The sequence below is a fragment of the Capricornis sumatraensis genome, chromosome 2, assembly GCF_032405125.1.
Source record: "Capricornis sumatraensis isolate serow.1 chromosome 2, serow.2, whole genome shotgun sequence".
Lineage (NCBI taxonomy): Eukaryota > Metazoa > Chordata > Mammalia > Artiodactyla > Bovidae > Capricornis > Capricornis sumatraensis.
Genome location: NC_091070.1, coordinates 210227872 through 210254533, shown reverse-complemented (window position 1 = coordinate 210254533; position 26662 = coordinate 210227872). Strand labels below are relative to the sequence as shown.

At 40.7% G+C, this 26662-nt stretch overlaps 1 protein-coding gene across 2 annotated transcripts in view; it reads left to right on the top strand.

The window, feature by feature from the left end:
* Positions 1–4285: 4285 nt before the first annotated feature.
* Positions 4286–26662, top strand: part of THRAP3 (thyroid hormone receptor associated protein 3) — a 68769-nt gene continuing 46392 nt past the window's right edge. For both annotated transcript variants that reach the window (XM_068963918.1, XM_068963917.1), the window contains exon 1: positions 4286–4373. The gene's annotated coding sequence lies outside the window, so the exon portion shown is untranslated. The remainder of the gene's footprint in view (positions 4374–26662) is intronic.

Sequence of the window (26662 nt, the reverse complement as noted above, 5' to 3'; positions counted from 1 at the left end):
CCTGATGAATGTGGGGAGATTTGTACAAGCAGTGTGGGGTAGTGAGACAGTAATAGTACATTCATCCACACAGCTGCTCATGCCAAAAACCCACGGGTCAACCTTGACTCCTTTTCTCCCTCTTTCATCTAATCATCAGGACCAGTAGATTTAATCTCCTAAGTATCTTTTGAATCTGCTTACTGTTTTTTCATCCCCAATGAAAACAGACAAGATCAAGCCACTGTGTCTTCTCATTTTAACTATGGTGGTATAACTTCCTGATTGGTTTCTCCACTTGTATTCTAGTTAGCCCTAATCCATTCTCATGCTGAATAATCCTTTAGAATAGGAATTTTATTTAATTGTTTAGGAAATTTATTTAATCTTTATTTACAAATATTTATTTATTTATGGCTGCATCGTGTCTTAGTTGTGGCACTCAGGCTTCTCTCTAGTTGTGGACAAGACCTCAGTTGCTCGGTAGCTTGTGGGATCTTATTAACAGTTCTCGGACCAGGAATTAAACCTGTGTTCCCTGAATTGGAAGGTAGATTCTCAACCACTGGACCACCAGGAGTGCATACATGCTCAATGTGCCCAACTCTTTGCAACCCCGTGGATTGTAGCCTACCAGGCTCCTCTGCCCATGAGATCTTCCAGGCAAAAATATTGGAATATGTTGCCACGTCCTCCTCCAGGGGATCTTCCCAACCCAGGGATTGAACCTACATCTGCTGTGTCTCCTACATTATCAGGAAGATTCTTTACCACTGGGCCACCTGGGAAAACCTCTGGATCACCAGGGATGTCCTTTATCCAATCCTTTGAAAAAGGAAATCGGAATCCCTCCCAAGCCTATATACCTTTCAATGGCTTCCCACTGCTCTCAGAGTAAAATCCAATATTCTCAACCCGGATTATCAGACCCAGCAGGATCTAGATCTTGACGACCTCGCTAGGCTCACTGTGCTTTAGTTCCTGTTACGCTCCAGAGTCAATGGCGGGCCTAACAATTTTTAGAATGTGCCAAGTTCCTTCAGGCCATAGCGCTTTCCTATGTGTTGTTTCTTCTGTCTGGAATGCTCTTTCCCATTCTCTACCTCGTTAACCATAAGTTTATCAGTCAGTTCATTAGGGAAGCCTCCTCTGACCGTTAAGCCTAGGTCAGGACCTCTGGATTCTATGTCAAGAATCTGCAAATTTTTTCAGTAAGGAGCAGGTAATATTAAAGGCTTTGCAGGTGACAGAGCATCTCAGGGTCATAGTAGCTATAGAAAATACATAAATGAATTTCCTGATGCTGAACTTTGAGTTTTGTACATAGTTTCCATGTGTCATGGAATATTAGTATTCTTTTGATTTTTCTAACCATTTAGAAATGTAAAAACAATTCCTAGCTTCTGGCCATAGAAAAACAGGGGTGGGCTAGAATTGGCCCGTAGGCTGTAGTTTGCCAACTCCTATTCTAGTCTATGAGATACATATATCTCATCTACTTTCCTGTGTTGCCCTTATCACAAGTAGTAATTAATTATCCATGTGATAGACATCTTAATGTTGTCTCTCCAGTTAGAAGTAAGCTCTGTGAAGACAGGGACCATATATATATATATTCTTTTTTTGGCTAGGTTTTTGTTTCAGTTCATGGGCTTCTCTTGTTGCAGAGATGGCCACGAGGCATGTGGGATCTTAGTTGCCTGACCAGGCAGGAGGAGAAGGGTATGACACGTGTCCTTGCACTGGAAGTTGACTTTTTTTTTTAAGATTGTTTATTTACTTTATTTTTGACTGTGCTGGGTCTTCCCTGCTGCCCCTGGGCTTTCTCTAGTTGTGAGGAGTGTGGGTTACTCTTCTTTGCAGTGCTCAGACTTCTCATTGTGGTGGCTTCTTGTCGCAGAGCATGGGCTCTAGGTGAGCAGGCTTCAGTAGTTGTGGCGCACAGGCTTAGCTGCCCCATGGCATACAGGACCCTCCAGAAGCAGGGATCAAACCCATATCCTCTGCACTAGCAGGTGGATTCCTAATCACTGGAACACCAGGGAAGTCCTGGGACCACATTTATTTTGTTTACTATTTCCTCCTTAGCTTCTAGCACAGGGCCTGGCCCATAGTAGGTGCTCAGTAAATGAATGGAATCATAAGGTGTTCCTTTCCTTTAAAAAAAAAAAAGTATTTATTTGGCTGCTGGCTCTTAGTTGCAACATGTGGGACCCAGTTCCCTGACCAGGGATTGAACCTGGAACCCCTCCACTGGGACCTCAGGATCTTAGCCACTGGATCTCCAGGGAAGTCCCTATTCATTTCCTTGTGAGGAGCCCCAAGCTTAATGGAGAATACAAATCTGTAAACAATTAACTGCACAATTAACTAGGTAATGCTTTTTTTTTTTTGAAAAAAGTTCAGTTTTCAGCAGGTTCAGTTTGAGATAACAGTGGGAAGTCAGTGTATGGTGACTCTCAAACATCTGGAACTGAGTTGATGTTAAGAGGTGGATAAGGGAGTAAAAATGCATAGAAGAGCTGTAAAAGCTACCTGAGTGTGCCAGATCACTTAAGGAGAGAAGTCACTCAGGGAGAGAGGCTGAATGAGAAGAGGAAGAGGAGGCTGGAACTGTGAGGTAAGTTTCTGGGCCAGGGAACAGGCAGAGGTAGGAGCGAGGTAAGAGATCCAGCAGAGCTGTTTTGGAAACCAAGAGGAATGACTATGTATTTTTGTGTCTTTCTTGCCTAGAAAATCCCATGGACGGAGGAGCCTGGTGGGCTGCAGTCCATGGGGTCGCTAAGAGTCAGACACGACTGAGCGATTTCACTTTCACTTTTCACTTTCATGCACTGGAGAAGGAAATGGCAATCCACTCCAGTGTTCTTGCCTGGAGAATCCCAGGGACGGGGGAGCCTGGTGGGCTGCCGTCTATGGGGTCGCACAGAGTCGGACACGACTGAAGCGACTTAGCAGCAATTTACCGCTGTGTTCCTAGTATTTTGCACCAGGCATAACCTTACAGTAGACACTTAGAATCTGTGAATTGAAAGTGACATTGCATCAGATCCTTTCGAGAAGCACTACCCAGAAAGCAGCCTACAAGAAATGCTCAAAGCAGGAAAAAAGAGCAGTGCAGGAGGAACGTTCCTGGGGCCAGTAAGGGGTGAGGGCACCATATTTGAGTTGAGCCTGGTGAGTTTTTCTCACAGGCAGAACATATTCCTTCAATATTTTTTTCCCCCACGTTTTTTGTTACTTTGCCCTGGGGATGCAGAAATCCATCAAAACTGATCTTTGTTCTAAAGAGCTCCCAGTCCGGTGGGGATGACAAGCACAGCCCTTGATTATGAGATGGAAAGGTACTGCAGGAAGACAGAAATGAGAAACTAGTAAATTTGGAAGGCTTCACAAAAGAGGGGATACAGAGCTCAGGCTTGAAGGTTGGAGTTCAGTAGGGCAGGAATTCTAGCGCAAACCAGCCTGTGCAAAAATCCTGATAAATGCCCTGGTTCTCAAACTTGTATGTGCACGAGAATCACTGGAGAGGTCTGTTTATAATGCAGATTTCAAAGTTACACATGGGAAATTTCTGGTTCAACAGGTGAGGGCATCCACTTTAACAAGCTTTACAGGACCTCTCTGTAAAACATCTTTTTGTGCTGCCATTGTGCTGGGAATCGGGACCAGCGGTGGCGGAAACGAGGCTGGAGAGCGCTTTGCCACCGGGCTTCTGGGTCTCCACAGGAACACACTATTACAACAAAAAACAAATTCATTTTTAGTCTCGCTTTCAAGGCACTAGACGCTTTTACGTGCCTGACTTTGTCGCAACAACTTTGTGAGGTAGAAACTACTAGTCTCATTTCACAGGGGAGGAAACTGAGGCTCAGAGTGGGTAGATTTGCTCAAGGTCACGAAGCGAGAAGTGGCACGTTAGAGGACGAAAGCCAGACAAGCAGATTCCCAGCTCAGAGAATTTTCGACGACCAAGGCAGGCCGGGAGTGGGTGGGGCTCAGGCCCTCGCTCCAGGCTGCTTCCAAAATGGTGGGGGCCTTGGCGTCAGCAACGCCCCCGCCCCTTCCGTCCACCTCCCTGCTTCTTCCTCAGGCCACCCAGGCGGGGGGAGGGGATGGAACGGAGACGCTCACGTGACTGCCGACATGCTGGCGCGTGACGCAAAGCGGCGGGCCCGGTGTTCGCCTTGCCTTATGGGAAACGTAGTCCTATAGACTGTCAAGTTGGCTAGGAAGGCGGGAGCTAGGACTACATTTCCCAGGAGGCTGCGGGGCGACGCCGAGGCTGCCGCCGTCCGAGAGCGGGGACGCGGGGCGCGCTGTCGGGCGGGGGCGAGATTCGGGCCGGTTGTGCCGTTGCGAGGCTGCAGCTGCGATTGCTGCGGTGGGCCCAGGTGAGTGAGGGACCCTGACGGGAATTAGGGCCGCTCAGTTGACTCCAGCCGTTTCGTCTTTTTTCTTTTCTCCGTGGCCGCTGGCTCAGGGTCTCCAGCAGGCCTGGCGCGGAGTCGCTCCTCCGCGCCTGCCCCCCGGCCTCTTCAGAGAGGGCCCCGCTCGCTCCGGCTCCTCCCCCTCCCCGCCCTTCAGGGCTTCCCCTCGCTCCGGCCTAGCTCCCGACGCTGAGGGCCGCCTTTTCTCCGGAGCGGTTCCTATCTCTTTTTCTTTCTTGTAAGAAAGCCTTCCCTTTCTCCATCTCCCTGCTTAATCACTCACCCCTTTAGGGGTGAACCCTGTTATTTGGATTTCTCCCGGAACTCTTGAGTGCCCCCCCCCCCCGCCCCCGCCATCTCTCTTGGCCTGGATTTGCCTTTTCTTAGGGCGCATGTGGTTGGTGTTGGTACCTCTCCCGTTCTTTTCGGCCTCGTGGCCGGCGGAGGCATAGTCCAAATTATCAGTCACGGGAACGTTTATGCGTCCACTTTCGTTTCTCTTGGGTTGGAGGTGAGGTCGACCTGCGTTCCTGTGGTAATTGGCGTGTGTTCCGCTTTAAGGTAATTTCCTTCGCCTCCTCTAGCTCCCAAGCAACTTTTATCAATCCTTCTCTTTGCCTTTCGAAGTCTGAGGGGTGAAGTATCGCAGCAGAAACTGGCGAGTAGCACTCGTGCCCAGAAGTTGGAAGCCATCCGTGTGTGTTGAGTGTTTACCAGGAGGTTGTTAATTGGATTGAAGGAAAAGCCGCAGAGTGTGGTGGAGCCTGGCCTGAGAGAGACGATGGGGCTTTTGGTGGCAGCATAACAGAAGGAACCTGGAGCCAGCTGCCCTGGTTCAAGTTTTGGCTCTGCTAGCTTTTGCTTTCTGGTCGAGGGGCTTCACTTGCAGGTGCCTCTGTTTTCTTAATCTGCAAAATAGCAAAGAGTAACGCTGATCACTTTATAGGGTTACTGTGAAGATGAAATGAGGTAAATTGAAAACCGCTTAGCTTATTACCTACCGAGTATTAAGTACTATTGTCATTATCATCTCTCAGGATTTATACGTGTAGGCCCAGAGTGGCGAGACATATATCACTTTGTTTTTCGCTTTCAAGTGGCGCTTCCTTTTCTCTTTAGTGGCTATACCGTCTTTTGTAGCCTGTCCTGTTATCTAGACAGCCTGTATCATTACGTAGAAGCCTGCTAAAGAGCCAGAGCTGGCTGCTACCATGAACAACCTGTGGAACAAATTGGGCTTAGTTTGTTCTCTGCTGGGAAGTTTGTGAAGCAGTGTACGCAGTTTAGCAATATAAAAAAACTTTTTTTTTTCCTCCCCTGCTGCCATTTAGGCTTGACTGTATTTTGTAGAAGAGGTGAAGTTTCTGTAAGGAACTGTTTTAACTAAAAGACTTTGTATTCAGTTCAGTTCCATCTTTTTGTGTTTTAAATCTCCTAGCACCAGTGAAAGATCTCTGGTTTTGCAGACTGGTGTTTTTAGTCTTCATACTATATACAGTCCAGTTCTAGCGGTGGTGGTGGTAATAGTCGTGTTAGCAGCAGCAGTAGTAGTAGTTTCCTAGCGTATTTCTTTACTAGCATAGGTGGTCCAGATACTTTTCGAATTTGGCATAACCAGCGAAATCATGGATTACAGAGCGTCCTGTATTGTAATTGAGAAACTGGAGGGAGGAAGCATGCAGTGTTTCTGAGATTAGCACCGAGGTGAGGTGGGGTGAGGCTGCCTGAGAGCATAGAACCTAAGCTTTATTAATTTTTGTGAATAGTTAAACTTAACCACCAAGAATCTTGAGGTGTTACCCTGCTTCTCTTGGGCCAAGTGACAACCTAGATTGAAGGAGTGTGGTTAATCTTGTTCTTTCTGGTGGGAGGGAGGTTCAAAAGGAAGGGGATATACACATACCTATGGCTGATTCATGTAGATGTGTGGCAGAAACCGACACAGTGTTGTAATTGTTTTCCAATTAAAAATAAATTAGATATACTGTGCTCTCAAAGATTAGATTTTGGTGGATTGCTTCACACCCTCATTCTGTAAACATCTTAAGACTAATTCAGTATTTGATTGATAAAATAAATAGTGCTTGAGAACCTGCCATCTCCCGGCCCCTCTGCTAGTCTCTGGGAGTACAAGGGGATGTGAGGCAGAAGGGGTCTTGCATTTTGGGAACCTACAAGGTAGTGGGGGAAATCACAACAGTTGAGCAAATAAGTTACAAATTGAGAAAAGTGATGTGGAGGTACCATGCAGGGAAATCGATAGACAATAAAAAAAGAGAGACCTAAGGGTGGTCAGAGAAATTCTTTTTGGTAAGGGTAGGGTGTCAAGGCAGGCATTCCAGGTAGTGCCCAAACTAGAAGATGGGAAGAGTTTAGTGTGCTTTTGGCCTCTTTTCAGTGAGGAAAGTGGTTAAAGAAGAGCTGGAGAGCTAATATTGTTGAGGGAAGCTGTTGAAACCTTCTGATTTACATTTTAAAATCAGTTTTGTCAGGGGTGTGGAAACTGGATTGTGGGGGGACCATCAGTTAAGAGGTTATTGTATTGATTTTGCCTGGAGGTGGTAGTTGACTGAAGTTGAGAGGGGGAGTGGAAAGAGAAAGTGCATTGGTGGGAAGAAGCAAAGGGATTAATTCTGTTCTTTTAATTTTCTCTAGAGAAACACATTCTTAGTGGTCCATGGACTACAGGGGGTTCATGGACTCGAAAGTTTTTGTGAGGGAGTGCATTTTCTCAAGGATTCATTATGTTCCATCATTCATTGAGTCTGAGTTTAAGAACCAGTTCTCTAGAGTCTGTAATGCAGGTTTATAACCCATAAAAAAACAATTTGCTCATAGCTTACCAAGAAAGTTAAGAGTCGTGGGTACGTGTCTAAAAGATTGACTTTCTCCAGGAACTCTTTTTTTGTTGTTGTTTGTTTCAAATCAGAGTTAAATGCTGTGCCATAGAAAAATCAGCTTTTAGTTTCTTTTTGTCTAGGAGTTAATGGGCTGATGCACATACTGAGGAAGCTGAACTTAATGAGCTCAGTTTCACAGAAATCCATATTCATTCCTACTATTTTCTTCTGTTGGTCCCCCCGCCTACCCCAGTCTTAATGTCTTTGGTTGCACTGTGTATGTAGCATGGGTGCGTGTGTGCTAAGTGGCTTCAGTTGTGTCCAGCTCTTGTGACGCTATGGACTGTAGCCCTCCAGGCTCTGTCCATGGGATTCTCCAAGGAAGAAAACTGGAGCAGGTTGCCATGCCCTCCTCCAGAGGATCTTCCTAACCCAGGGATTGAACCCAAGCCTCCTGTGTCTCCTGCATTGCAGGTGAATCCTTAGCACTGAGCCACAGGGAAAGCCCTGCTGTGCAGCATGTGGGACCTTAATTCCCTAACCAGAGACTGAACCCATGCTCCCTCTGTGGGGAGCACGCTTACTGCACTGCCAGGCAAGTCCCTTTTTTTATGGAGTTTTGTTTGCAGTTCCTATTTTAGTGGTAGAAATGGAGCACCTTAGTGTGTGAAGAGTGAGATCGTTTTCTTCTTGGTTTCCTTCTAACAGGGGTTTCAGATGTATATTCATATATTTTGTAGTGTATTTTTCAGATGATAGTGTGTTATTGGAAACAGGGTATAAGTTAGAGCTCTACTGCTGAAAGAACCACGTATTTTTCTTTTTACGGCAGAGATTTAAAACTAAAGGCTCATGGACTAAATCCAGTCAGCAGATGTGTTTTGTTTGGCTCATACAGTGTTGTAAATTTGAATTTGTTGTCAACATTAAAAAGCAGGGAGATTTCATGTAAAAATGTAGATTCAGGCTGCTTTGAAAAATCAGATGTGGCAGCCACGGAGCCATGTTTCTGTTTGCAGCACTCATCTTTTATAGTTGCTGCTGCTGCTAAGTCACTTCAGTTGTGTCCAACTCTGTGCGACCCCATAGACGGCTGCCCACCAGGCTTGATTGAGGCACCATTAAAATTTTTTTTTTTTGTTCTGGTGCTTTATTTCTTACTTGTTTCTTCTTAAAGGAAATTTTAGTTAACTTTATAAGAGGGAGAAGGAACAGTGCTGTGGGAAGGGAGGGCCCAAAATACGAAATTGTTTTGTTTGCAAACCGAAGAAACCCAAGAGTTTTTAGGAAAGACATTGATCTGCCCCCTTCCCGTGCCTTTTTAGCTGGCACGTGTGCAGTGTCCTCATTTTTGTTCTGCCTGATTTGCTTTTTAGCATCTGGAATGCAGTAACTGCACAGTTTGGCTTGTTGCAGAAGACAGAGAGCCAAGGGAAGAGGAGTTGCTGAATGTCTAATTAGAAGACTTTTGGCTCCTGTTTCGAGGCAAAAGTGTGTGTGTATGTTTAATATGTGCATTTATGAAGTCTATCAACTTTGCTTTCAGTAATCTGTGTTTTTTTGGAGAGATTAATAACTCAGTTTTCTTTTTCTCTTAATTTAATAAAAAGGGCAGGATACATAAAGGATTGATACAGGAAGTCATAGAGTGCTTTGTGAAGCTACCCTAGAGATTTCTTCACTGTAGGACTCTGCATTGTATTAGGGCTTCCCAAAAGATGGTCCCCTTGTATCTGAAGGATGTGTTCTAGAGTCTTGACTAAAACCTTTGGCTCCCAGACTATGGGCTATCAGAAAAAAACTTTAAAAATGAAGACTCAGGAAGTTGGTCAGGTGCCAGAATGGGTTGTTCAATAAAAGACAAGAATGGGCAAATTTTTTAATAGAAAAAATTATTGTTTCAGATACAATAAAGTGTGGCTGCAGAGCATGCAGGATATGGGATCTTAGTTCCCTGACAGGGATTGAACCCACACCCCCTGCAGTGGAAGTGCAGAATCTTAACTACTGGACCACTAAGGAAGTCCCTTTTTGGCAGTTTTGATGTCTCTTTGTATACGTGTTTCCCATTGGAAAGGGTTCTGATAGAGGCTTTCCTTGATGACCCTATCAATAATAGTACTCCGCTCATCAAACACTATCCAACCTTCATTATTATGGAACATTATATTATTTATTTTTCATCTACTGTATCTTTACCTCTTTAGGTAGTGGAGCAGGGATTTGTTCGATTCACTGCTGAATCCCCACACCAAGACATTCCGTGCATTTTCTGTTAAATAGAAGAGGCTTAGTAATTATTGAGAGAGAAGATGAGTTAAGATGGGAATAAATTGATGGCTAACTGGAAGTCTCTGAAAGTGCTCCCGCTATCAAGTTCTAGCTTATTTCAGTTCAGTTCAGTCACTCAGTCGTGTCCGATTCTTTGCGACCCCATGAATCGCAGCACGCCAGGCCTCCCTGTCCATCACCAACTCCCGGAGTTCACTCAGATTCACGTCCATCGAGTCAGTGATGCCATCCAGCCATCTCATCCTCTGTCGTCCCCTTTTAGCTTACTTAGATTATGTTAATATGTATGGTGATAGGTGCTGCTGCTGCTGAGTCACTCCAGTCGTGTCCGACTCTGTGTGACCCCATAGACGGCAGCCCACCAGGCTTCCCCGTCCCTGGGATTCTCCAGGCAAGAACACTGGAGTGGGTTGCCATTTCCTTCTCCAGTGCATGAAAGTGAAAAGTGAAAGTGAAATCGCTCAGTCGTGTCCGACTCTTAGCGACCCCATGGTCTGCAGCCCACCAGGCTCCTCCGCCCATGGGATTTTCCAGGCAAGAGTGCTGAGTAGGGTGCCATTGCCTTCTGGTGATAGGTGAGGAGATTGCAAAGGGGCAGAAGGGTACTTCATGGAATGATGAAAGTATTCTTTCATTCAGTTGGGGTGGTGGTTATTTTGTGGTGGTATATTTTGTCAAAACTCACTGAACTGTACCCTTAAAATGTATACGTGTATTGTATATTAGTTGTAAAGGAGATTTATAAAAATTTGTATTCAAAACTCATCGTATAAAGGCTCTTCTGTAAAACTGAATTAACTGTCAGTATGTTGTGATAATGATTATTTTTCTTCAATTTTTGGTAAAGTAAGCCAAGTATAGGTTGGACGGGAGGTACCTCAGGCGTTATGAGAGAAAGAGGCTTAGCTGACCATGCTCTGAATAGCCCACCCCCGTTTTAGAGGTACTGAGTTGATACTTTGTACTTTGGGCTTCTGCTTGCCAGTTCTGTTATAAAGATAAAATCCATCGAGTTCCCTGAAGCTCTCTTACCCCTACTCCAGGGTGTAGTTAAGCAAGGTGCAGCCTGCAAACCCTTGGTGGGGCAAGGTAGTCGTCTTCATTTTTGTTTTCTCTGCTTATAGATAGGTTCTTGTTGATAAAAATCGACATTGCAAAAATGTGTAATGTAGAAAGAGAAAGTTTACTTCAGTGCCATTTAGACTAGTGGTTACAGTTTCCGTATATTTCTGAATAGTTAAGGTAAACATAAGGGATGTGGAGGAGGTAGAGATAAACGTCTTTGGTTTATTATGAAAGCTTATGCTTAAAGCCTTACTTCAGATGGACTTAAATTGCAAGTTGTAATATTCCTCTCGTTTTCCTGGGAAATTGGAGGGTAATATGTTGATTATCCGGTTGATGGTGAATGCTTTGTCTTTGTTCACTATGTAGAGCTTAGCTTACCTCTTCTCTTCCTTTATTTCTCTATCGGCCTCATTTGTCACATGTGACCTTTTTTGTCTTACTTGTCACATTTGGGCTTCTTTGTCACATTTGACCTTTTACCTTTAGCAAGCACGAATTGTTTCATCATTCAGCCAGCGAGGGGATTCTAGTGGACTTGAATGTAGTGTCATGTGGAATGGCAGTAGAGAATGAGGAAGAAAATGTATTTGATTGTTGGCTTATTTTCTTTTTTGCTGTGGAAGCTGTTTAGTATTGGAGGATACGTACAGGATGAAAGTAGTTTGGTAAGGAATATTTTCTATTCCACTTACAGCAGAATATTTTTGGCTGCAATGTTCATTTAATAGGGCATGCTCATGGAGGTAGGTGATCTCTGGTACCCTGCTGCCTTGGCTTTATCAGATGAGTGTATGATGAATGGAAGTCCTTGATCCTTACAGAAGTTTCTTTTGTGGTTTTTTATTTATTAAACTGGGACTGGGGCAGGGTGCTTAACCCTTCAGTATCTGTTCAGTTTCAAATGAAAATGGAAATCTCTTATTTACCTCCAACAAGGATTATTGTGATGGCTAGATGGTTAGCCCAGTGCCAGAGCATATAGTAGGGATTCAATAAATTAACTTTATTGTACAGAAGATGGATTTCTTGTTAGCTGTTTGGAAAAAACTTAAAAGAATAGTGAGACCCACCCAGAGCCCTCAGCTGATAGCATATGTGCTGAGTGTATGATGAAGTTAGTGTTTCAGGATGGTGTGGGAAGGACAACTCAATTATTCAATAAAAAGTTCTGGAACAATTGGCTAACCATTTTGAAAAATTACATTATTTTGACAAAATAAATCACATGAAAATAAGAGGTACAGATTAAATAAATCAACAAGGAGAAAACATTTTTTCCCCTCAGATTTCTGTCTTGATAAACAATATGATAATTATTGTTGGTGAGGATGTGGGGAAATGGACATTTCTCAAGTACTGCTGGTAGCAATGTAAGTTGCTGTAGCCTTTCAGGAGAACAGCAGAATGTATGTGTACTTTTAGGAATATATCTTAAGGAAATAATTGGACACATCCTTAAAGATGAGGATAATCATTGCAGTGTTATTTAAGTGAAAAATTGTAAGCAACCTAAATATGCAACACCAGGGAACTGCTTATATTCTAGTATGTTTATACAGTGGAATGCTAGGTAGAACAAGAGATGTTGATTGGAGAACCATATTTGTTGACATAATACCATGTGTAGAAAAGTGCCCAGAACTGATAGTTCTGTTCTGTTCAAAAAGGTTTCCTTCTTAGTCATTGTTTGTTTTTAAGTATGTACTGAGCTTTAGAATTCTTTCGGAAAAAAGTGATCTGCAGTCTAGATCTGCACAGTCCATTTCGGTAGCCAGTAGCCACGTGTGGCTAGCTAACTTTGAGTAAATTAAAATTAAATAGATAGTATGGTTTTCATAGTAGCCGTATTTCAGGTGGTCAATAGCAGCAGTGTGACTGGTGGCTGCCTTTTTGAGTAGCATAGATACGGAATATTTTCCTGATCTCAGAAAGTTCTGTTGGAGAGCCTTGATTTAGTTTGTTTTTTCATGTTTTTGTCAGCATTACTTCTGCATAAGATAGTTGGGGCCTCAGAGTAGTTGGAGTTCTTTCCTTTTAGATTTTACAAAGAGTTTTGGGCTTTGGCTGTCTTTTATGTATCACCAGTTTTGTAATATTTAAACATTCTTTACTTCTTAGCCCACATGGGTTTGTTTAGAATGCAGAGAGAATACTATGTTTTAAACCTATTAAAGTTTCTGTTCTTCACTTTTAAAAAAAAAGGAGGAAATACTGATTTGGCTCTGCCAGGTGTAGTTGTGGCATGCAGGATCTTCGATCTTCATTGTGGCATGCAGGATCTTTTAGTTTTGGCGTGTGGGGTCTAGTTCTCTGACCAGGGATGGAACCCCGGCCCCCTGCATTGGGAGCCTGGAGTTTTCGTCTTAAGTCACTGGACCACTAGGGAAGTCCCTTTTCTTCACTTTAAAAACAACTAATCAGCAACTGGAATTGAGAGTGATTTTTTTTTTTTTACTTTTTAAATCTTTTTTTTTTTTTAGCTTTACTTATTTGGCTGCTTTGGGTCTTAGTTGCATCATGCAGGATCTTTTGTTGAGGCGCACAGACTCTAGTTGTGGCTGGTGGGCTTAGTTGGACTTACTTTTGTCAAATTAATTCTGTGACCGTATAATTTACCTTTTTGAAACAGGATGCTATGGAGAGAGGGGATGCTATTAATACACTGCAACAGCAAGTGTAAACTGTCTGTCTTCAGCAAACCTGGATATAAGGTCAACCTAAATATTAAGAACTTTTATATGTTTAGTTTTTTTCAAACTAAATGCTTTTTTAAACACTTTACATGTATTATCTCATTTAACCCTATACTTTACAAGGTAAGTGAAGGGTTTCTTGTTTTATAGATGACAAAGTTGAGTCATAAGAGATTAATTTAGGGAGAGAGAAGATTTGAACCTAGGTCTGACTCTAAACTTCCACTCTTGGCAGCTGCTGTATTGCTCAGAGTAAGGATCCAAGGAGAAGATTCTGCAGTAAATTAGGAGAGTCCTCACTCAGACAGTAAAGCGTCTGATTGCAGTGCCAGAGACCCGGGTTCAGTCCCTGGGTCAGGAAGATCCCCTGGAGAAGGAAATGGCATCCCACTCCAGTATTCTTGCCTGGAGAATTCCATAGAAGGAGGAACCTGAACTACAGTCTGTGGGGTCGCAAAGAGTCAGACACGACTGAGAGACTTTCACTTTCACTTCACATAAGAAAACATCCATTCTGTTTTTGTCAGGCTTATTAGATCCAGAGTTAAATATTTAAATTTATTTTTGAGAATAAATGGACATGAATCCACAAGTTGACACAGGCTTTTTCATTTGCCTTGCTGCAAATAAAATGACAGAAAATGTGTTTCAGAATAGATAATGTTTGCCTAGCTTTTTAAAAACAATTTTATTTCTGTTTTGGCCATGCCTTGTGACTTGTGGAATTTTAGTTCCCCAGCCAGGTATTGAACCCGGGCCTCTGGCAGTGAGAGTGCAGAGTCCTAATCATTGGGCTGCCAAGGAATTCCTTTGCCTAGTTTTTTGTATCTTTCTATCTTTAAAATAAAAATACGCCTTCCTTCCTACCTTCTTTCGAGGGAATTACAGTATATATATTTTGACATTAATATAAAGAATACATGAAAAATTACATAATTCAGTATCTTATGCAACTTAACATAGTTACATACCATCATTTCTTTTATTGCTAAATGGTTATTAAATGGTTGGGTATGTAAAAGTGATGACAGTTCTGTCTTATGTAAGTTTAGGCACAGATGGAGTTGGTTAGTGCTGTTTTGACAGTTGAGTGAACAGTATTAGCTGAGCACTAAAAATTCTCAAATGTAATTGTTTTCAGTGCTGTTTGAGTTTAGCCATTGTATTGTTAAACTCTTGGTTCAGAAGCAGTAGATCCAAAATTTATTAAAAGAATGACATAAAGTGTTGTTTATTGCAAGTGCTTTGTCATGTCATTTATATCTTTTAAAAATATCTTTGAAATATCTTCTCTTTGAGAGAAGGCAGGGTTTTTTTTTTTTTTTTTCTTTTTACAAAAATTATTTCTCTGGCTGTGTCGGGCTGTAGCTGCGTGTGGGGTCTCCATTGTGGCGCTGGGGCTCTTTGTTGCAGTGCACAGGCTCAGTAGCTGTGGCTCAGGGCTTAGTTGCATCACAGCCTGCAGGATCTTAATTCCTTGACCAGGGATTGAACATGAGTTCCCTGCATTGGAAGGCAGATTCTTAACTGCTGGACCACCAGGGAAGTTCTGAGAGAAGGCAACTTAATGCAAAAAGTATTAACATGGTTAGCCCAAAGAGTGGCTTCCTGATGAAATCTGATAACCTGCTCTGGCCATTAATTTTCATACATGAGCCATGAATGTGGGTGAAAGATTAATTTTGAGGTTGTCGACTAAGACATTGCTGTGGTTTTTAGGAGATTAAGATTTTATGTGCTGGTCAGAAGTATGTGTTAGCTGTAACTTGTATTACATATATTATATATATATATATACACACATATGTATGCGTGTGTGTATGTATACATATTACACAGTATATATATGTAATATACAGTATTAGAGTAATGTGTTATTTCATCTGGAATTTCGACCTTGCTCTTCTCACCTGATCTTATCATGATAGCTAACCTAGAACTTTGGAGCTTCAGACAAGAAGTAGGAGGTGCTTTCTAAGGAGATCTTTGGTTTCCTTGTTCTGTATTAAATATCACTTGCAAGGCTCTAGGGATATGGGCTTTGTTTTCAGTATTCATCTTCCTGCCATTACTTCTTTGTGTGTAGGAAAACACTGTTCACATAAAACCTTTTGGATGCATTATGTGTATAAAACTCAGCTTTACATATAGTAACTCTTGAATAATCTAGTTTCCTGTAGAAAATATTCACAACTTTCCTTGAGTATATTTCTTTTTTTTCAGCTGAGCTGCATGCAGGATCTTAGTTCTGCAACCAGGGATCGAACCCATGCTCCCTATGTTTAGGAATCTTAATCACTCAGACTCTTAACCACTAGGCCACCAGGAAAGTCTCTTGAGTATATATTTTTTGATACAATTTATGTAGCATTAAGTGTGATTTGTATTTTTTTCCTTCTCCCTGAGTAGTCCTCACCTGAAATGGACCTAATGTGGGATTAAACAAAATCCTTGGGATTTAGCCTGATCTCTGTTTTGCATTGGACAGATATTTGTGTATCAGCTTAGTTTTTTTGAAGGTGATTCTGGAAATGGAAATATCTTTAAGGATTTAATTTGTTGTTTGGTGGTGGTTATGTAAGCATGTTACTGGGGGAAAAGGAAAGATCCTTAATGAAGTGTAAAATGTTGATTTATTGAAGCAATTTGGGAAAATAAAGTTCTCATTGTTGAGCCTGTCTGCTGTTACTTGTTCCTGTCCAGCTTTCTTGTTTTTATTTTCCAAACCACCTTTTTAGAATACAACATACTCTGTGATTTGCATACCTTAATTCATTTAATCCTTTGATAATTTTAGATGAGAATTTTAATTTTTTTAGATGAGAATCAGTACCATGTTCAAACCTTCACAGTAGTGGAGTCAGGATTCTAATCCATGTCGGTCACATGTTTGTAAAATTCTTACTCTTAACCGTTCTGCTTAAATTCATTGTACACTTTTTTTTAAAAGGATTATTTTATTCATTTTTTTATAGCACCACGTGGCTTGTAGGGTCTTAGGGATCGAACATGGGACCTCTGGAGTGGAAGCTTGGAGTCCTAACTAATGGACTGCCAGGGAATTACCCTTAATATATACTTTCATGGGCTTATTCTTCATTGTGGAGTTGTTTCTTTGATTTAACCTTAAGAACATTGCGTTCTAAGTCCTATTTCAGTCTTCTAAAGTTGTTTGCAAAAATCTAAATGTGTGTAGCTAAGAAGCTTGGGGTATGTGCGAATGCTTGTACTTTTCTGTCACTATTATAGAGAATTATATCAGTCTTTTTTTTTCTCTGGAGAGGGACTGAGAAAGAAAGTCTGAAGGTAGCACAACTACAGTGTTCAGCATTATACAGCATTTTTTCTTATGCTTGTAAAGTATGCAGTGTGAAGACATGGAAAAAGTACAAAGAATAATACAACTGGTATCTGTGTATTTAAGAGATCAGTTTAATAAATAAAGCTTTACATAGCTGAGTCTTTGGGGATTGTTCTCTCCTCCTCCAGCCTCCCTTCTGACTTGGTGTTTATGACATATATCCATTTTTCTAGATTTCTGTTAAAAATATGTGCTTTCCTAAACAAAATGTAGTATTGCTGTTTTCTTTGTCATGTAAATTGTTTGATACCAGTTTATTTTTGTAACTTTTCTGTTTAGTCTTATGTTTGTGGGGTTCATTCATGGTGTGTGTGTTCTTTACAATTGTATTAGTATTCATTGTATGAATGTGCGACTTTTTACTTACCTGTTTTCTTGTTTAAACTCAGCGCCGCCAGGAATAGTCTTGTATGTATTTTCTGTTTACTTGGGAAAATTTCTCTAGGATTTACATCTAAAACTGAAATTGCTGCTGCTGGTTCATGGGTTGTGTACATCTTCACATTATTCTCCAGAGGGATTATACCAGTTTATACTTCCAATGTATGTATTTCTGTTGCTACACATCTTAATGCCACGTGAAATTGTTAAACTTTTAAGGTTTTTTGCCATTCTTGTGGGTGTGAAATATTTTAGTTCTAAGTTGTAGTCATCTGATTAGTAGAAAAAATGAGTATCTTCTCATAAGTACATTAGCCTATAGGTTTCTTTTTTAATTGTGCATTCTCTTATCCCACTTTATTTTTAGCATTTATCATCATTTGACATACAGTATATAGTTACTTGAGTATGTTTTACCCCACCAACCACAAGGTGAGAGACTTTCTCCTTTTGTCAGTGTTGTATCTCTAGTGCCAAGCACAGTGCTGGCATATGGTAGGTGTTCAATAAATACTAAATTAATCTTTATTTTCTTACTTGAACAATTGAGTTTTTGCTTTTTTAAAAAATTGATTTGTAAAAGTTACTTAGAGTCTGGATTTTAATTTTTTGTTTATATGTATTGCAGATATACTCTCCTAGTACGTAGTTTTGATTTCTTAAAGCATATAGACACGTTTATCAATCTTTAACTTTATGGTTTATACTTAAAATATCTTAAATATTTCAAATCTTCTACCTTGAATTCATACAAATATTTTCTTACATTTTTCTTTTAAAAGTTTTAAAGCTTTTAATTTTTAAACATTTAATGTTTATATATATATATTTGTCCATTTGTTGTTTATTTTTGTAATGTGATATAGGGGTCTAATTTTATTTTTTATGTATGATTGGTTTTAATTTTCATTAATATTCTGAATCTCAAGTCCTGACTTGTTTATGGGCTTTGTATAATGGCCTTCATACTTTGTGTAGTGGTCTTAATACCTTTTTGCCAGGCTTAAAACTTTCTTAACTTTATGCATGAGAAATTGAAAAAATATCAGTGTAATCTAAAACCAGATTTCCAGGAAATAGAAAGCAGGATTGTTAAGTCAGGGATGGCATTAGTCAAACAGCTTAATTAAATCTTTCAGAGGGAACTCTCCATTTATAGGAATCACTTTGACAGGTGACATAGTTCTCTTAGTAGGATTCGTGGTTATAATAATCTATTTTCCTGGTTAAACTTAGGAATATAGAGCTAGTTCTGGTGAACACTTACAAGTGTTCTGGAAATAAGATGCATTTTGTGAGAAATGGTCTAGGAGTGGCTTGGTGGCCTTGAGATTTGGCATTTTGTGGGAAAAAGAGTCTTGCTATCCCTACAGGTGTTTGTAAATTGGTGTTGGGTTAACACCAGCAAATTTGCAAAGCAGTGTGAGTTTTATAAAGTTAGCAGAACCAGAAATATATGAGGATCTTGAGTAGATTTCCAAAATTGCTGATAAGATTATTTCTGAGTTTGCTCGAAAAGAAGTTTAATTTCGCAGTACTCTGGGAAGGAGTTTTTGACCTTTGTGTCAAATCTGGTAGCTTCTTCTGGTTTGTAATTTTAAAAAGAATAATAAGAAAGAAAGAAAATCTCTGAGGGTGAATTTACTTAGGTTCTCCAGCAGGACATGATCATACCTGAATTTGATGCTAGAATAATGTCACAGATATTTGCAGCAGATTATTTAGGCATCAGATTCGGTCTCTTGTCGCTTGTTTACAGATGAGAGGAAATGTGATCCATCTAGAAGTTGGTTATCCTGGTCAGTTGTGTGCTCAGTCATGTCTGATTCTTCGCAGCCCCATGGACTGTAGCCTGCAGGCTTCCTCTGCCCGTGGAATTTTCTAGATAAAAATACTGCAGTGGGTTGCTCTTTCCTACCACAGGGGATCTTCCCAACTCAGGGACTGAACCTGCAGCTCTTGTGTCTCCTGCCTTGGCAGGTGGATTCTTTGCCAGTAACACCCCATCCTGGTCTGTTGCTCTCTGCTAAATGGGTTGTTAATCAAATGAACTCTTTTGGATAAATTTTTGTAGTAAAACTAAGCAGTTGTGGAAGATACACTCTGAATGTACCATCCACTTATCCAACTCAAGAGTTTTGGGGGAATTCCTTGGAGGTCCAGTGGTTAGGACTCAGTGCTTTCATTGCTGTGGCCCAGGTTCAGTCCCTGGTTAGGGAACTAAGATCTTGAAGCTGCATGGCAGGGCCAAAAAAATTAAAGTTGAATATTTGTTCATTGAAATTTCCTTTCAAATAAACCTTCCGTGGATTAGATTTATTTGTTTTTTGAAATTTATTTTTGGCTTTGCTGGGCCTTCGTTTCTGCTCGGGGGTTTTCTGTAGTTGCGTTGAGTGGGGGCTACTCATAGCAGTGGCTTCTCTTGTGGAGCACAGCCTCTAGGGTGTAGGGGCTCAGTAGTTGTGGCATGGGCTTAGTCACCCTGCAGGGTGTGGAATCTTCCTGGACCAGGCCTGTCCCCTGCATTGGCAAGCAAATTCTTAACCATTGGACTACCACAGAAGTCCAGATTTATTCTTATTTAGCATCCCTTGTGGCTTCTAGTAGAGTATGTTTTAGCCAAATAATAAGACTATTTAGGAAAGACAGCTTTCATAAAACACACTGAAATCTTTTTACCCGCCCCCCCCAGATAATAAGTAAAGTAAGTGAGTTGCTCAGTTTCTGACTCTTTGCGACCTCATGGACTGTAGCCCCGCCCCCCCGCCCGGCTCCTCTGTCCATGGAATTCTCCAGGCAAGAATATTGGAGTGGGTAGCCATTGCCTTCTCCAGGGGATCTTCCTGACACAGGGATTGAATCCAGGTTGCTTGCGCTGCAGGCAAATTCTTCACTGTCTGAGCCACCAGGGAAGCTCAGATAATAAGTAACTGGGAAGAAAAATAAGAAAATAGAGCAGACAGGATGAAGTTTATAGTTTAAGGTTCTTTAGCAGATACAGGGTAGCATGATGATGTGGAAAGAACTGGAACACACCAAGAGCCACGGGCCTTTGGCTCTAGTATTGGCTCACCTTCGTGGGCAGATCTCCTTTTTTCTGGGTTTAATTTTCCTCTGTAAAGACAAGTGTTGTACTAGATAATGATCTCTCTGTGTGCTTCCAGTTCTTAATGCTCTGTGACTCTAAATCTGATACACTCCTAGGTCAGATTGGAGTGGACCATGGTCTCTTAATCACAGGACTCTCGCTCTTTGATTAAGGCTAAGCTATAGACTGCCTCAGGCCCACTAACTACATGGTCTGATGATAACGCTCTCTTCTCTTAGACTCTTAAGTCACAATTGGTAACTTTTTTTTTTTTTTTTTTTACAAATAACTTTTAGTGATATTTAGAAATAAGTCATGAAAGTTATAAACATAGATTGAAAGTGTTATCAGCACCAGGGTCTTGGCAGAATAATGATAATACTGAGCAGAAGGAAACTGCTCTGTTGTGTTATAAGTACGTGGAAGGAAGCAAGTTTTTTATCTTTGTGCTTTCCACAGTGCCCAGTGAAGGATATTAACAATTACCTATTAAAAAAAATTACTATTATTTATATGAGTCCTTGCTATATTACTATGCACTGTACTATGATTTAGATGTTTTTCTCATTTAATCACTACAGTAGCTTATGAGATAGTGTTGCCCTTATTTTATAGATCAGGAAACTGAACCTTAAAAAAGTCAAAGTGCTTTAAACTAGTTTTTACATGACACCAGAGCCTGTGCTCTTTCTTGCCTCAGTATGTTGCCTAGGAAAGACAATATCCATTGGGTACACTCAGTGAATGTTAACTCAGTGACGTGTACTTGTGGAATGTTTTATGTTCATTGTTTTGGATCTTTATATTAGTATTTTAATTTAGTTTTAATTTGGTTTGTGCTGCATGGCATGCAGAATCTTAGTTTCCCAACCAGGGATTGGACCCGTGCCATGTGAGTCCTAACCACTGGATCACCATTGAATTTCCCCGTTAGTATTTTTAGAGGTGGCAGTGGTAAAGAATTGCTTGCCAATGTAGGAGATGCAAAATGACCCAAGATGCCAGTTTGATCCCTGAGTTTTTAGAAATATCAGTATTTTTAGAACAGAGTAATAGCCAGTTGTAATAGACCAACTAAGTATCTTACTAGTAGGACATCCTTAAGGCAAGGCAACATGTGGTTGGTTGTTGTGTTCCAAAATAGAAAAATTAAACCTGAGGGGGGACTGGAAGTTGAGGATAGAGAGGGTAGAAATTAGGAAGGAGACTTCTTTTCATTATGTACTCTTGTAGAATTTGAAATTTTTACTGTGCATGTGTTACTGAAATGAAAAAACTTGGTAAAAAGAATTAAACATTTAGTTTGCTCAGGCAAATGATACTGCACATTTTCCCGTTTTTTAAAACTGTGTGTTTGCTGCAACCTGGATGAACCTTGGTGGCATGTTAGATGTAAACGGACAGCGCTGTATGATGCCATTGGTATAAGATACCTAGAGTCATCAGCTTTCATAGAGACAGAGTACCGGCAGAATGGTGGTGGGTGTGCTACTTTTTAAGTGGGTGCACAGTTTGTGTTTTGCAAGATGAAAAAGTTGTGGAGATGGACACTGGTGTGGTCAGATAACAATATGAATGTTCTGAGTGCCACAGGTATGTTTTGTGTTATGTATATTTTACCATAGTAAAAAGCCACATCGTATAATTAATATGTACTCATTTATTTATTATTCAACACTGGGGATACAAAAAGGAATTTAATCAGGTACTTGCCCTCAAGAGTAAAATAGTCTAGTAGTAGTACATGATTAGTTTTATTATTTTTCAAGGAAATACAGGCTGAAGTTGTAAGGAAATGGTGAAAGCTTATAAAAAGTTATGATAAAGAAATTCTGGAAAAGTAGATGTTGTTTTTCCAACAGTCTTACATGCTGGATAAGCCAGAGGATTCAGAGGAGATGTTATTACTTTGCCCTGAGGCACTTTTGCATAGCCTGAGAGCAAGATTTTAAAAACCACCTGTCTAGGTAGGAACTGTCGGGTACGCAGATGGCATGTTGATTACTCTCTGCTCTTGTAAATTGAGAACCTGGGGCACAGAATACTGGTGTCATTTAGGGGTCATGCTCATTCAGCCTGGAATCAAGTATAGGTTTGGGTTTCTTTCCAGAGTGTTCTGCATCTTTACGAGATTTTGAAGATGTATGTGTCTTATATTCTGAGTTTGCCATAAATCCAAATTCTGAATTATCAGGAGAATGTAATTAACAACCATGTGACTACCCATACCAGCTAGTTGAAGTCTTGTCTATTAACTGTCACCTTGCTATTGCCCTGATTAGTATATTATAATGAGTACTGATGGTGTGCTAATAAGTACTAGTAACTTTATGCATATTAGTTTATTCAATTTTCATAACCCTTTATAGTAGGAGGGCTTCCCTTGTGGCTCAGCTGGTAAAGAATCCATCTGCAATGTGGGAGACCTGGGTTTGATACCTGGGTTGGGAACATCCCCTGGAGAAGGGAACGGCTATCCACTCAGTATTCTGGCCTGGACTGTATAGTCCAGGGGGGTCGCGAAGAGTCGGACATGACTGAGTGACCTTCACTTCACTTCACTTAGAGTAGGAACCAGCTTTATAGGTAACAGAGATGGTGAGATTTAATTAAGAAGCTTATCACAGATCTCAAAGTTACTAGTTGGTTGTGTGAAAATTAGTATATAGGCAATCTGGTTTTAGAGCATGTGTCTTTTATTATGGGATTCCCTGGTGAGTCAGTGTTAGAGTCTGCCTGCAGTGCGGGAGACCTGAGTTCAATCCCTGGGATGGGAAGATGGAGAAGAAAATGGCAGCCCACTCCAGTATGCTTGCCTGGAAAATCCCATGGACCGAGGAGCCTGGCGGGCTACAGTCCATAGGGTCACAGAGTCGGACATGACTGAGCGACTTCACTTCCTTTTCTTTTCTTTTGTTATTGGTTGCTGCTGTTGTTCAGCAACCCCATCAACTGCAGCACGCCAGGCTCCTCTGTCCTCCAGTATTTCCTGGAATTTGCTTAAATTCATGTCCACTGAGTTTGTTGGTTAGTGCTTTGCAAATTGCTCTAGGTTGATTGATTGCTAATTTTATTTGCATTATTGTATGTTGTTAGACATAGTATTTTTAAAAGTGACATATTCTACCATTTGAGACCCTGTGGTTATGAGAATTTGTTTATTAAGGGTTTATTCTTCTTTGGGCATTTGCACTAAATGACTGTTAAGACAATTAGGTAAATTGAATACAGTTTTTATAATACAGTTGTGTTAGTGAGAAGAATGGATTCTTTTGGGGGATAGCACTTCCCTTAATTGGGGTCCAAAGTTAACCCATCAAAATTAGTGGCAAATGTTCATCTGTTAATGATGAAACATGTAGTGAGAGTTTACATGTCATCTTTGACAGTTTCTTTTCACAGAGATAGGTCCTGCCAAATACTAATAAATACCAAATACTATAATATTAACCCATGAGTATATGATTTTAATTGAGCATATTTTTAACTTGGAAAGCATTTATAGAATTCTGTTAGATTGTTTTCTTGATAATTGCTTTTTAGCCCCCCCCAATTATACTGCACATTAATCATTTCCAACTGAAGATTAAATGGAAGCATCTCAGTTGCATTTAGGTGGATTTTGAAATACAAATATTTCCTTTGCACTTGCATTAAAGAAATATACTGAAATGTAGTTTGAGCTAAGAAAATAGATCTGCTTCAGATTTGTGTGGGAATGAAGATGTTGCTTATTTTGAGTTTTGCTAGTACAGGAAGTGAAGACAGTAACATTACTTGTGGTTCAAACAAATGTTCAGTGTAATTTGCTATAGTATGTTTTCCTTTGAAGTGCTGTTTTGCTAATTTTCAAGTGGGTTTATTAAGAAATGTTATTAAGTTTGCAGCAAAAGTTAATTTCAAAAGCCATTAACTATCCATTAATGGTGTTTAACGGTGATTCTTCAGAAAAATTGACAAAATCAGTTTTAAGCTTAAAAAATTGCAATTAATTTTACTGCTGCTAAGCCGTTTAACTGCTCTTTGGTAGGGCAAGTCAGACATCATGTATTTCTGACAGAAATTCATAGAACTGATGATGGTTAAGTCTGCAAAAGTGGACTGAGAGGGAATGAAAGTCACTCTTGTCAATACTGCATCAGTAGCACATGAGAGCAGAGAAGGCAATGGCACCCCACTCCAGTACTTCTGCCTGGAAAATCCCATGGGCAGAGGAGCCTGGTGGGCTGCAGTCCATGGGGTCGCGAAGAGTCGGACACGACTGAGCGACTTCACTTTCACTTTTCACTTTCATGCATTGGAGAAGGAAATGGCAACCCACTCCAGTGTTCTTGCCTGGAGAATCCCAGGGACGGGGGAGCCTGGTGGGCTGCCGTCTATGGGGTCGCACAGAGTTGGATACGACTGAGGCGACTTAGCAGCAGCAGCAGCAGCAGCAGCAGCAGCACATGAGAGATTTTTTTTGTCGAGTACCTGCTGATGAGCGGTACAGTAAATAAACCATAAGCTTTAAATACTTTATAATCAGTGTTTCTGTATATCTTAGCATATTCAAGTTCAGACTATGTTGAATTAATGTTCTCTCAACTTTTTTGAAAAGATTTTCACCAGAAGTTGTTCCACACAGACTGTTCAGTGTTTAGTCGCTTCAAACTCATCACTGACTTCACTAAACCACTGAGTAAGAATCAGTAATATCTCTTCATTCATCAAGAGCCATGAAACACCACCAAGAATCATTTGGCTTTTTTGAAAATAAATTTTTATTTTTGAACAGTTTGATTTACAGACGGTCTGGGAAAATAGTAGAGTATGTTCCCATGTATACCCCATTTAACACTTTTTTCCTGTTAACACCTGTTGCCCCTGTTAACACCTACTAACATTAGTGTGGTACATTGGTCACAACTGATGAACCAGTACTGGTATATTCTTATTAACTGAAGTCCATACTTGAATTTTCTTAGTTTTTATCTAATGTACTTCTGTTCCACATTCTCATTTAGGATAGACATGAAGTGGTCATATCTCCTTAGGCTTCTCTTGGCTGTGACAGTTTCTCACACTTTTTTTGATTTTTGGTGATCTTAACAGCTTTGAGGATTGCTGGTTAGCTATATTATAGAATGTCTCTCAGTTGGGATTTGTCTAATATTTTCCAGTAGTCATGTGTGGATGTGAGAGTTGGACCATAAAGAAAGCTGAGCCCCGAAGAGTTGATGCTTTTGAACTGTGGTGTAGGAGAAGACTCTTGAGAGTCCCTTGGACTGCAAGGAGATCAAACTAGTCAATCCTAAAGGAAATCAGTCCTGAATATTCATTGGAAGGAGTGATGCTGAAGCTGAATCTCCAATATTTTGGCCATCTGATGTGAAGAACTGACTCATCAGTAAAGACCCTGGTGCTGGGAAAGATTGAGGGCAGGAGGAGAGGGGGATGACAGAGGATGAAATGGTTGGATGGCATCACCGACTCAATGGACTTGAGTTTGAGCAAGCTCCAGGAGTTGGTGATGGACAGGGAAGCCTGGTGTGCTGCAGTCTATGGGGTCATAAAGAATCACACACGACTGAGCAACTAAACTGAACTGAACCCTTTAACAGGAGCTTCCCAGGTGACACTCATGGCAAAGAACCCGCCTGCCAATGCAGGAGACAAAAGAGACATGGGTTTGATCCTTGGTTTGGAAAGATTCCCTGGAGGAGGGCATGATAACCTACTCCAGTATTCTTGCCTGAAGAATCCCATGGACAGAGGAGCCTGGCGGGCTAGGATCCATAGAGTCACAAAGAGTCGGACACAACTGAAGTGACTTTGCACGCACACATGCACCCGCTAACAACTTTACAACTGGAATAGTTGTAACAACTAGAATACAGTGGTTATATGGAGTTCCTTTTGCTTTTTATCTTGTTTCTGTTTCCCTTCTTTCCATAGTTGCTTAGGTCAGCACCTTTCCCCTCCATCTGCCCTATTTTTTAATTGACTACTTATATTGCTCCTCTTGTCCTCAACCCTTCAAACCAAAAGGCTAATAGTCTTTAAGTTCATTTTCTCTAGACACATTTCTTAGGCTGCTGCATGACTTAATTAACTCACTATAATTAAATGACTTTCCTCCTTATGCTAACAGATATAATACTCAGAAACTTATTTTGGTTGTATAGCCTTTATTTTTTTGGTTTTATAAAGATTTTCTGTTGTGATAAGATACTCTGTTTTAAATTAAAAAATTTTTTTCCAGCAGTTGGTTTCCTGTGAATTGGGAATATTATGTGAGTACTTAGTTTGGTAATGCCAACTCTTGTATTCTTGGCACAGCTATGATGTCATTGCATAATAAACACAGAGTGTTGCCATCTAATTGTATTTAAAAAAGCACCCACACTCCACACTGTGTCTTAAATGGGTAACATTCAAAGTCCATTTTTCTTTTGTTTTGACATTGGTAATTAAATAGTAATGTGATATGACAGAATACACGGTACTTGGAATGCTTTTTAGTGACAATTATTTCACCAGAATTTGTA